Source organism: Papaver somniferum, chromosome 10 (assembly GCF_003573695.1).
Source record: "Papaver somniferum cultivar HN1 chromosome 10, ASM357369v1, whole genome shotgun sequence".
Classification (NCBI taxonomy): domain Eukaryota; kingdom Viridiplantae; phylum Streptophyta; class Magnoliopsida; order Ranunculales; family Papaveraceae; genus Papaver; species Papaver somniferum.
This window is the reverse complement of record NC_039367.1, coordinates 117,633,313-117,644,577: the sequence shown is the minus strand read 5'-3', so window position 1 is coordinate 117,644,577 and position 11,265 is coordinate 117,633,313. Positions and strand designations below refer to the sequence as shown.

Below are 11,265 nucleotides of genomic sequence, written 5' to 3'. Positions count from 1 at the left end.
ACTCCTCAAGATATGTTAATTAGGGAAGAAACGTGTATCCAATTGGTTTTATCTATCGTTGCTCTTTTTATTACACCTTGTGTGGATGGTGTTTAATTTATTCCATTGTGTGAATAGATTTATGGATATGTGCTGGAAGAGTTTAAGCTCAAGTTAATTGACAGTTCCTGTAAGAATCTAAGTTCGGTGTTATATACATTTCTAAACTACAGCAGAAAATGGCATATACTTCGGATGTGTGTAGGCATAGGTGTTATGATATATGGGTTTAGTAATGGATTAACACATTTAGTTGCTTATTTTTCATTGTCATGTAATTTCATAGTGTTGACAATAAAATTTGATTCAATTTATTTTTTCTTCTTCTTTAATAATCATAGTATTGTAGTGCTTTGTGTTTCCTGTTTGTAGTGACTGCTGAGGCTTAATAATCATAGAGACCAATAGTATTCTTTGTAAATCATTGGTCTCTAATATTGTAGTGAGGCTAATGAAATTTTGTTTGTGGTTTTCTGACAAAAATGCTAAGGTACTTCCAGAGAAAAAATAAAGACAACAATGCTACAACAACACCTTCTATTTCAAACCTGCGTACTACAACGCGAAATCATGTAATGCATGCTGAGAATTCAAGTGCCCAGAATATAGCACCGTCCTGCGCAGATGAAAAAGATTATGGGAATTACAAATGATCTGTCAAAAGCATGGCAGAGAACAGATCAAGACATTGTCAATGCCATGAAATTAGTTACAGTATGCAAGGAACGACTCCAGATAATGAGAGATAAGGAATGGGATTCATTGTTGTCAGAAGTATCCTCTTTTTGTGCAAGGCACCGCATCAAAGTTCCTGATATGAATGATGTGTTCCAACGGGAGGGTCGACCAAGGCGTAATACTCAAGAGGGAACTAATTCTTATCATTATCAAGTTGAGTATTTATACACAGTCATAGATATGCAACTTCAAGAACTAAACAATCGCTTCACCGAGACGAACACTGATTTACTTCTTTTTGTGGCATGCTTAAGTCCAAAAGACTCATTCTCTGCATTTGACAAAGATAAACTGATTCATTTTGCTCGGTTTTACCCAAGAGATTTTTCTCCTACTCAACTTGTGTTACTAGAAGATCAATTAATAAATTACGTTACGGATGTAAGGTCCAGCAATGAATTTTCAGAATTGAATGGAATTACTAATCTCGCAATCAAAATGGTAGAGACTAAAAAGGATGAAGTGTACCCTTTGGTTTACTTACTTCTCACATCATCATTACTTCTACCAGTTGTTACTGCCACCGTATAAAAGGATATTTTGTGCTATGAAAATTGTAAGGAATCGCTTTTGATTTGCTACACTGAGAGACACTTATTCGATCTGATCGGAGATGATATTGTCATGAAAAGGTTTCAGAATATGTGCAGTCGTCTCGGGCAGACATAGAAGTTGCGTGTTTCTATTGAGTTTTAATTGGTGATTTAGCTAGATCAAGCCTTCTTTTCTTTACAAGTTTTATTTAGTAACGTACTTACATTTCGGTTTGAATGAACTTTATGGTATTTAGTTTACTTCTATGCTGATGTGTGGGATTTTTTTCCGCTACGATTTTAGTTATGTTCTTCAAAAATAAAATGTACCCCCGGTAAAATTTTGTTCTGGATTCGCCACTGCTTAGCCGTGTGTCCTAATGATTTTCCATCCACTGATTTTTATCATATCTTTCTCTCCCAATTTTTGCCTCCCTTATTCTCGAGAATTAGCTAGTTATTTATAGCTCTTTTCCATCTATTATTGCCGTAGGATTGAACGGCCTAAATCCTATGGCTCAAATTAATAACCTAAATTCCATTACCGAATTTTAAAAATATTATTTTTAATTTCTAAATATTATCAATATTATTACCAAAGATCTAATATTTTTAATTTAATCCTGAGAGTTTTTGTTAAATGGAAAGACTTTGAGACAAAGCTAATGTTGATGTCGACACTTACCTTTGAGAGTTTGTAACTGTGTACGGATTGAGTGTCTTAATGGGCCACATGGGCTTCTATTAATTGTAAAGATATCATGGCTTTTAGACTCGGGTTGGGCCTCCCATCTAGACCATTTTGGATACGATTTCGCGGTATACTCTCGTGACCGTGTAAAATTGGGGTGTTTACAGTTGCCTCTCTTTGACAGAGGTTTGCATGAAACTGAATGTCAAAGATATACACACCTATTTTGCACTCAAACACGATTACAAATATTTTGTTGGACTCCCCACTTATAATTATCCGGGATGACACTAGAAAGTTCACCCGAATTATTGCTAAGTATTTTGATTTTGCACTAATACACATCCTCATGATAGAGATCATGACGAATCGGTATTCGTGCCATACCAGCTATTGTGAAAACAAGCGGCACTTCATTACATTGATTCTCCTAACAACATGCTACGCCATCACATCGATTGCACCGTATGAATAGAAGCTCCTTAATCTTAGCGATTTTGATCAAAATGATTTAATCATATCGAGTCCTTGCTACGATCCATTTGAATCGTGAGATAAATGATTTGTCCAGAGCATTCTTGATTGCCACGATCCGTATGTAGAAAGAAACCTTATTTTCCCTTCGAGTTTTGCATCAAATATCTGGAAGTCCTGTATTTAGTGACCTTACAAAAGAGCCAACTAGTAGCACATGTTCCTAATATATGAAATACTAAGAAATCCTTTTTCTTTCATTTTTTTTGTCTTTATTATTATTATTTTATTTTTTTGAATAATAAAAAAAAATCCTAGAAAATAAATTTGAAAACAAAAGGTGAAAAACAAAATACTCAACTATATACAAAAGTTTGAGAATCCTGATATGCCACCTGTCTGATAGGTGCCACCAAAAATAATATCGTCCCCATCAAAAATTTTCAAATCTGTCAATCCTCCCAACCATGATTAACTTCACCAATTAGCTTCAAACTGTAAAAACAATTCACGACCTTGTTGTTTCCTAAATCCAGGGATGACGTTCCAATGCTTCAAATCTTCAATATCTCCACGCTACTCTTCTTTTCCTCAATTTCTTTGAAGTGCTACTCAATTTCCCCAAGTGGCTGTTTAAACTACCATTTTTTTATATTTTCATTTTTTTTTAAATTTTTTTAATTCTTTATTTTGCTACTCAAATCTACTCGTGTGGACGTCCGTTGCTCATAGAACTTTAGGGGATGACGTACAAGAATAATGATGACATACAAATGGATTAACATATATCTCTCTAAATTATTTACTTGAAAAAGACTTCAACGCACCAAACACTGTAATAAAAGACTGAAATGCTCTAATGACACGAAAATGTTATGTGACCCGCTGTGTAGCAACGGAATACCAGCAGAATCTTGCATGGCAAAGGATGTGGAGGAAAGAGTCGACTTTCTTTTTATTTACCTCACCGTTAGCCTACTTCCAAGTTCGAAGTTCGATTTATCTTCGTTGTTTTCTTGTCTCTCTCAACAGTCAACATTAACATGTTAGTCCCGTTACATGATCATCATTATTACCGTGAGTAGGGCTGGCAATGGATAAATATCCGCCGGATGTTGGCCATACCGATAAGGTTAAGGGTTATCGGATATCCGATATCCGATAACATCCGACGGATATCAAAAATCCAATTCGATAAGGTTAAGGTTAACCTATCGGATATCGGATTTTTATCCGTTAATATCCAGTTTTGTTGGACAGAAGCAAAAGCTGAAATTTAACGGAATTTTCAAGTGTTTAACTTAACTGAAAGACAGAAAACCCACACAAACACTATTCCAGTGTCTCAATCACATCACACATGAAAAAAAAACTACAAACACCCAACCAAACAGTCTGCAAACTAAAGTACACAACAGCAAAAAAGAAAAAACCATGTCTTCTTGTACACAGATTTAACAATAATGTCAAACAACTTTCTAGTGATGATCTTCCTTGGCTGCCTGGTTACATGTTGCATCATTTCATCAACTTCAGTCGATGACTTCCATATCTGCATTCACAAACAGTCAATTAGAAAAGAAAAACAAATAGTCTTAAACATGAGAGACATCTTCTACATTGTAACACCAAAAACTGAATTCAAAGCAGTGTATATTTAGGTTCTCATATTACTGGTTGTTCCAGTACTGGTATCTGCGGAGTGTTAATGTGACGGAAATGGGGAAAAACGAAACAAAAGAGAAGCTCTGAAATACAAATTAACAGCAATAGCATCAATATTAGTAGAAAGTGGAATTGGTGTTTGTATACGAATTCTGGTAAAAGAGTATCAGCATTAAGACCAGAAAACAATATATTCTTTATGATAAAAGCATTTGCAGGTGGAGTTATACTAGCAACAGGGTTTATACATGTTCTGCCAGATGCTTTTGAGAATTTAACATCACCATGTCTGAAAAAAATCCATGGCCCATGGGGTTTCCCATTTACTGGTTTTATAGCTATGATGTATGCTATTGGTACATTAATGATGGATACATTTGAAACTAGTTATTATAAGAAAAATCCATTACAAGTATTATCCGATAAAAGAAAAATCAACAGATCAAACAGTTGAGCTACATGAATAAACTTGATTGAAAATTTTAACCCAATAACAAACATTCAATCTGAATTAACTTGTAAAAGTTATTAAAATTAAGCAAAACCCACTGTAAGATTTATTACCTTGCAGTTATCCAAATCAATCTTCAGAAAAGCAGCTTTGAATATCTCAAAAGATTGTGCAACTTCTGTAAGTTTTGGATCCAGTTAATAATGATAAAAAATTCAAATCAAACATGAAATTGAGAACATAATTATCGAAAATAACCACCAAACAAGCAATTCAGTATATCAATTGACTAATTCTAAATCAACATGATGAACCCTAATTTCCAAAAAGCCCCGAGTATTTTTGATTTCATAAACCCTAGTTTTAATTTCGTATCATTCTAATACGTAACATAATAATCAAAGAAGAATAAAGAGAGAATATCATATAAATTACCTATTAAGTTATTTCTTTTACTGGTGTGGTGGTGAACTGGTGATGGTTCATGATTCTGCTGTTCTGTTGTGGATCTGTGATTGGCTAAATCGAAGAACAAGAAGTAGAAGATGAAGAAGAAGAAGAAGAAGCGAAGAAGGAGAAGAAGGAAAGGTGGTGATTGAGTGGTGCGTTAAGAGAGATGGCGGTGAATATCTTCACTGAGAATCGAGAAAGGAGGAGTAGCCGAGAGAAAATAAAATGGGAAAGAAAGACGAGAAGATAAACATGTAAACTAATAGCCTAAAACGGATGGGTATGATTACAAGTACACCCCTAGGCTATCGGATGTCGGATATTAACCTAACGGAATGACCCCAATCCGATTCCGATTCCGATAAGAGGTATTATCCGATAAGCTATCGGATTCCGATAAGAGGTATTATCCGATAAGCTATCGGATTCCGATATCCGATATGTCGGATTAAATCCTATAGGATATCGGATATTCGGAAACGGATATCGGATTTCGGCTATCCATTGCCAGCCCTAACCGTGAGTATCATCATTCGTGTGATGCAACATCCACGAATATCTAAGGCTCATCAGCAAACAAATATAACTTTTTTTTTCAATTGTAATGATTTTTCACTCAAAACATACAGTATCTGAATTGACATTTCTGTTTCCGATTATAGGAAAATTATCCAAACGCTTAATTTATTCAAAAGTTTCTTTCAATTTTGATTGACAAAAACCTAATTAGACATGATCCAAATTAAAGATCTAACGGTTTAAGAAAATTGATTGCTCAATTGAAAAACATAATTTCCAATCAATGGAAAAAGAAGTAAAATCATTGATAGATAAAACTAGAAAATTTGTTAATTATGTCCACTTTTTACTATATATATGAGATCTTAAATTGATTGATAAAATGGCCAAGTGGTACTTGAAGGTTGAGTAAAACTCAAAATCTTGAGCTACAACAAATAAAAACCAGTATGAATATTTGAGGAGTAAGTGAGAAATTATTTCGGAAATAGAGGATACAATTCTACCCTTGTTCTTTAGTTTTCTCGTCTATGTAACGTGTTAAGAGGAGTAATCTCCCATTTAAGACACATCACTAGACACGTCTCATTTGCTGATGTTAAGCGGTTACACCACTGGTCACCTAGCACGATTGCTAATGACATGGGCCTAGTATGATGAGGGTGCCCATATTTATTTATTTATTTATTGACGAGGGCTTAACATGATGACGACTCTGCCCCTATATATATATATTGACGAGGGATTGCCATAACGACGACTCTGCCCCTATATTTTTTTTTGACGAGGGCTTAACATAATGACAACTCTGCCCCTACCTATTTTCTACCTGACACTAAGAGAGAGAGAAAGAGATTGGAATTATAAAAGTTCTGAGCGTTTGACGCCCTTAGAAAGATTTGAGAACTTACCTAGGTATGGTATATCTTAGGTCGATTAGAACTTGTTGGGTCATCATCATGTTTGGCCTCCCCAGTGAAGTCGCACTGTAGATACCGTCGAAATCCGTTAGGATCTCTAAATATCTATAATGGAAAATACACTTGAAATTATTATTTTTGAAGTGGACACCCAACTTGGGTAGTTGGGACCCAATACAAGCACTTGTCCAATAGTACATAGATAAGGTCTGGGAATCAAGATACATGTTAGGAAGGTGTGAGGCACCTTGCCTGTCCGATTCGAAAATCGGCCTCTAAGTGTTTCCGATTAAACTAAATTTCAGTGACCAGCATAAACCGTCTTACAAACATATCTACCATATCCTTCCATATTGAAACTAGACTTGGGTATATCTTCATCAGCCACTTTAAGGCCGTCCCAGTCAAACTTCTCTGGAAAAACTGTATTAATAAACCATCACTAATACCCAATGATTTCAAGTACCCAACATACATACGAATATGGGTTTTCGGGCATCCGGTTCCATCATATCTATCCATATCCGGAAATTTGAAGCCAGGAGGTAGACGAATATCGGGATAAGGATACAACCCATGTATATCTACCCTCATCCATTTTCTGTAGGGTCCTTTCGATCTCTTTGAGCCTCTGGGATAGTTGTCGTTCTCGTGTTGTGGTCTCATCCATTTCACCAAAATTTTCATCTTTAACCTCTTCAATAATGTCATCTTCAAAGTCATCCTCTATTTCAGGCCCATCATGTTTTCCTGTGGACTCAGCAATGACCTAGAGAGGCAACTTCTTCGGTGTTCATCTTTGTTTTAAATTCTGTGAATTTGGTATCCAACATCTTTTGGAATTTTTCGCGCAACCAGGAGAATGCCCCAGTGTCGATATTCATTTCAGATTCTATGCTCATATTCCTGTTTTTAAGGACACAAAAGAATATATGGTAACACAAAGGTGCTTATGCCTCGGATTTTGTGCAACAATGAATGCAATTTCTAATTAATGCACGTGCATGCATGTTTAACTAATTCTCGGGTAAGATTGGGTTACCTTACCAATATATACCTCAGACGTAGTTAGACTAGTCTTCTTTTGTACTGTGTTAAGGCTTGTGGTGGTTCAGCTGGTAACTCCCATAAGGCCCAAGGCACGGTTCAGCTTACTAGCCACTTGTTTTCCTAAGAATCGGACGTCTGACGATGCGAAATGGAATGAAAATGTGCAAATAGGTGCACACACGTGTGTGTGTGCAACTACCAAGTAGTGTAAAATCAAAATCCTAAAATCACAAATATTTTTCGACTTAGATTCTCAAAATCCCCAGTGAAGTCGCCACTGTACATATCGTCGAAATCCGTTAAGATCTCTAAAATATCTAAAATGGAAATACACGTAGAAAAATTATTATTAAGAAGACGCCACCCAACTAAGGGAGTTGGGACCCAAAAGAATCACTAGTCCAAAATTCAGAGAAATGGTCCAGGAATCAAGATACAAGCTACGAAGGTGTGAGGCACCTAGCCCGTCCGATCCGGAGATCGGCCTCTACTTTATAATTGGGATTTTAGAGATTTTGACCGTCAGATAAAACATAAAATAATGAATTCATAAAATAAAGAAATCAATAACTATTAGGTGCACTGGTTTACACTTTACCCGGCCAAGAAAATCTGCTCTCAAAACAAATCCAAACTATTATTATTATTATTATTATTATTACAACAATAATAATAATTATTATTATTACACCTCAGTAGAGTCATCGGTGGGGGATAAACGAGCGAAAAGCTGTGTCCCTACACCTTTCTGAATAACAATACGTAGCCTATGGAAGAGTGAACTACCTACATTAGCATTGGCGTCCTGACTAGCTAGGCAGTTTCGTAATCTCTTGAGGAAGAGAATCGTGTCTTCTCCTAATTCGCCCAAGGTAGAGAAGGCTAGCACGTTATAACCATAACCATGTGTCTCACAGAGGTTTAGATACTTGGTGTGCTAAAGTATAGTTGCGGTTGTGATGGCTTGGCCTGGAGTGGGGTTGCGGGTTCTAGCGGTTGTTAGAGGCAAAACACCCGTAACATCGAAACAAACGTCTCTCTCATTGTCCAAGTTGTAGACTAGAATGTCTGCTGGCTTTTTACCACCTGCGTCATTAGTTAGGAATCCTAAAGATACCTCTTTTCATTCGGCAACACCGACTTTTTAGCATATGTCCGCAAAAAAGTCTCGTACCATGTCGTGCCTGAACTTCGGACCTACCTCATTAGCGCAATGTATGGCGTGGTCTAAATATATATCCATTGGTCGGCTGCAAATGTTGCATTTACTCTCTTCAGCAAAGAAAGGGATGGCCATCCTGTACTTGAGAATAGAACTGAATTGTCGTGGTCCAACAACCTGATTTAAACCACTTATGGGGATGGATTTGAGGAAGTCCATCGCATGCTCTCTTCTATTGCACCGCCACATGAAAGACTCACGATCATTAAGAACGAAGCTAGTGGGTATTTGTCTCATCAAAGTATAATACTGCCAAGGACTTCATATGTTGGGGGGGGGGGGGAAGTGTCATTGATGCTGAAATGAGAGGTTGATAACCCACAAGCCTGTGTGAAGTTCCGTAGAGCATGTTCGTATCTGGTACACGACTCAGGTGGTGATATACTGCATAAGATGATGTCATGCAAGCCCTTAGTCTGAGTATAGGAAGCTAAGTAGCAATATTTTCTTGTTTCATCCATCGCGTAGATGCCGAGACCCCCGTCTTTAATTGGCAGTGTGGCTAAACGCTGTTGTGCAATACCGAAACCTTCCCCATCACCAACTATAAGACGTCTTAAATATTTCATAAGATGGATATCATAGAGATCTGTGGCTTCCTGTAAAAACATTGGGCTGGTGGTGCGAAGGGAGAAATACAATCTCGAGACACCTGTGCAATTACGCAGTAAAAGGAGTTCACTCTGCGGATCCTGTAGCTGTTGAACTTTCTGCATTAATTGTATAGTTTTGTCGACTCTATTTCGAATCGTGTCACTACAGAAGTGTTCATCCAGACTAACGGGCCCTTCTAAGAGTTTCACACCGTCACATGGCCTTCCAATGTCTGCAGGGAAAACATTCTCTTGATTGCTTCTCGGGTCAGGTGTTGGCCAGAAATTTTTTGTCTTGCAGATGTTCAAATGCATCCCTCTCTTAGGACCCTCCTGCTGTATGATCTTCAACGCCTTAGCCACTTCCATTGTGTTGCTTGCAATGGTACCATCATCAAGGTACCATGCATGGAGATCTAAGGAACAAGTGGAAGCAATCTTATTGACAAGAAGATGGAGAGTTAGAGAAAAGAGTAAGGGACCAAGCGGATCGCCTTGTTGAACGCCTTGAGCAGAAGAGAGGATTGAGTCATTATAGTATAATCTTACTGGTTTTGAATAACAGAATTCCATCCACTTGGCTATGCTTGGGAACTGTGTTCTAACTTCTCGAATTAAGGTTGATCTGTCGACGAGATTGAATGCGTTATATAAATCAATGAGCATCATGGTCTTAGTATTGCAGTGTCCTTTCAATTCAAGTGACTTATTGGCAGCGTGCATTATACCTTCTCCACCGCAAGCAATGCCTACGCCAAATTGGTGATTTCCCAGGTACGAAGTCATATCTTTGCACACAGTAGTGGATGCTATTTTTGAACATAATCACCTCCATATAGTTCCCACAACAATTGGTCTTATACCTCCCCTGGTTTGAGTAGCGGAGTCAATGAAGCACTTGCTATGTACTCACCCAATATGGATGGACAGCCACCAGAGAGCCATAACTTGATCACACCTGAAATGGATTGCAAAATCTCTTCTGCCAAAGTTGCGGCTGAGCCACTTCGAGCATCCAATAAGTGTTGGGCTCTAAGGCCATCTATACCACAGAATGTGCCTTTTGGGAATCTCTTAATTGCAGCTAAAACAGATTTGGTGTCTACCCGTATTGCAGGTGTTATTATATCTTCTACTGGTATGGAAGGAGGTGGATCATGGCGGTGTTTTTGCTGGAGTTCATACAATGTATCAGGTGTGGAAGGTGTTATGCCATTGGACGAAAGAATTCGTATGGCTGTTGTGTAGTGTCCGTAGCTTAATTTTCTCATGCAGGATTCAATGTTAGTATTCTTTTTCTTTTTCCTACTGGGCTTCATTTTGCGTGGAGGATTCAAGAAGTTTCTGAGTCATGATGACACAACCATTAGGTTCTCTCCACTGTACAAGAGCCTGGTTGATTGCAGCAGCCTGTAACTTCTTCCTATTGCCAAAACGCTCTTCCTTAGAGCATTTAGGGATGTAAAGGTTTAGAGTACACGTGGGAAGTAATATAAGTTGAAGCCAAGCATCTAGGTATTTGCAAGCACCTTGTCCAGGGATAATTTTTAGTGTTCGAGAAAAGTTCAAACGGCAAGGAGGGGGTATACTTACAGTAGTAATGATACGCTGTTGAAACACTCTGTTAAGCAACTCCACCGTGAGACTAATCGTTTCTTGATCATCCCCTGAATTAGAAGATGTTGCAATATCGCCACCAGATATAACACTAGGTTTCTCAACCCCATGAATTAAAAAATCAACATTTCCTTCATTGTATAGACCAGGGATTATTTCACCAGGGAGGTGATTGCAGCAAGGTTTCCTCCATGCATCAGTATGCATGCATTTGATACACAACCACATTTGCATCAAGTTCAGGGATTTCTCCCATGTAAGAAAGCAATTGACATTGTTCTTGATTTTGTCTCTGCATATATC

The 11,265-nt window shown here is 37.6% G+C and overlaps 1 long non-coding RNA gene across 1 annotated transcript; it reads right to left on the bottom strand.

Moving 5' to 3' along the window:
• Positions 1-3,825: 3,825 nt before the first annotated feature.
• LOC113318123 lies at positions 3,826-5,052 on the bottom strand. The gene is made up of 3 exons (XR_003344288.1): positions 5,027-5,052; positions 4,705-4,769; positions 3,826-4,027 (listed from the first exon to the last, which is right to left on the bottom strand). It is a non-coding gene; the product is annotated as an uncharacterized LOC113318123 (long non-coding RNA).
• Between the last annotated feature and the right edge of the window lie 6,213 nt (positions 5,053-11,265).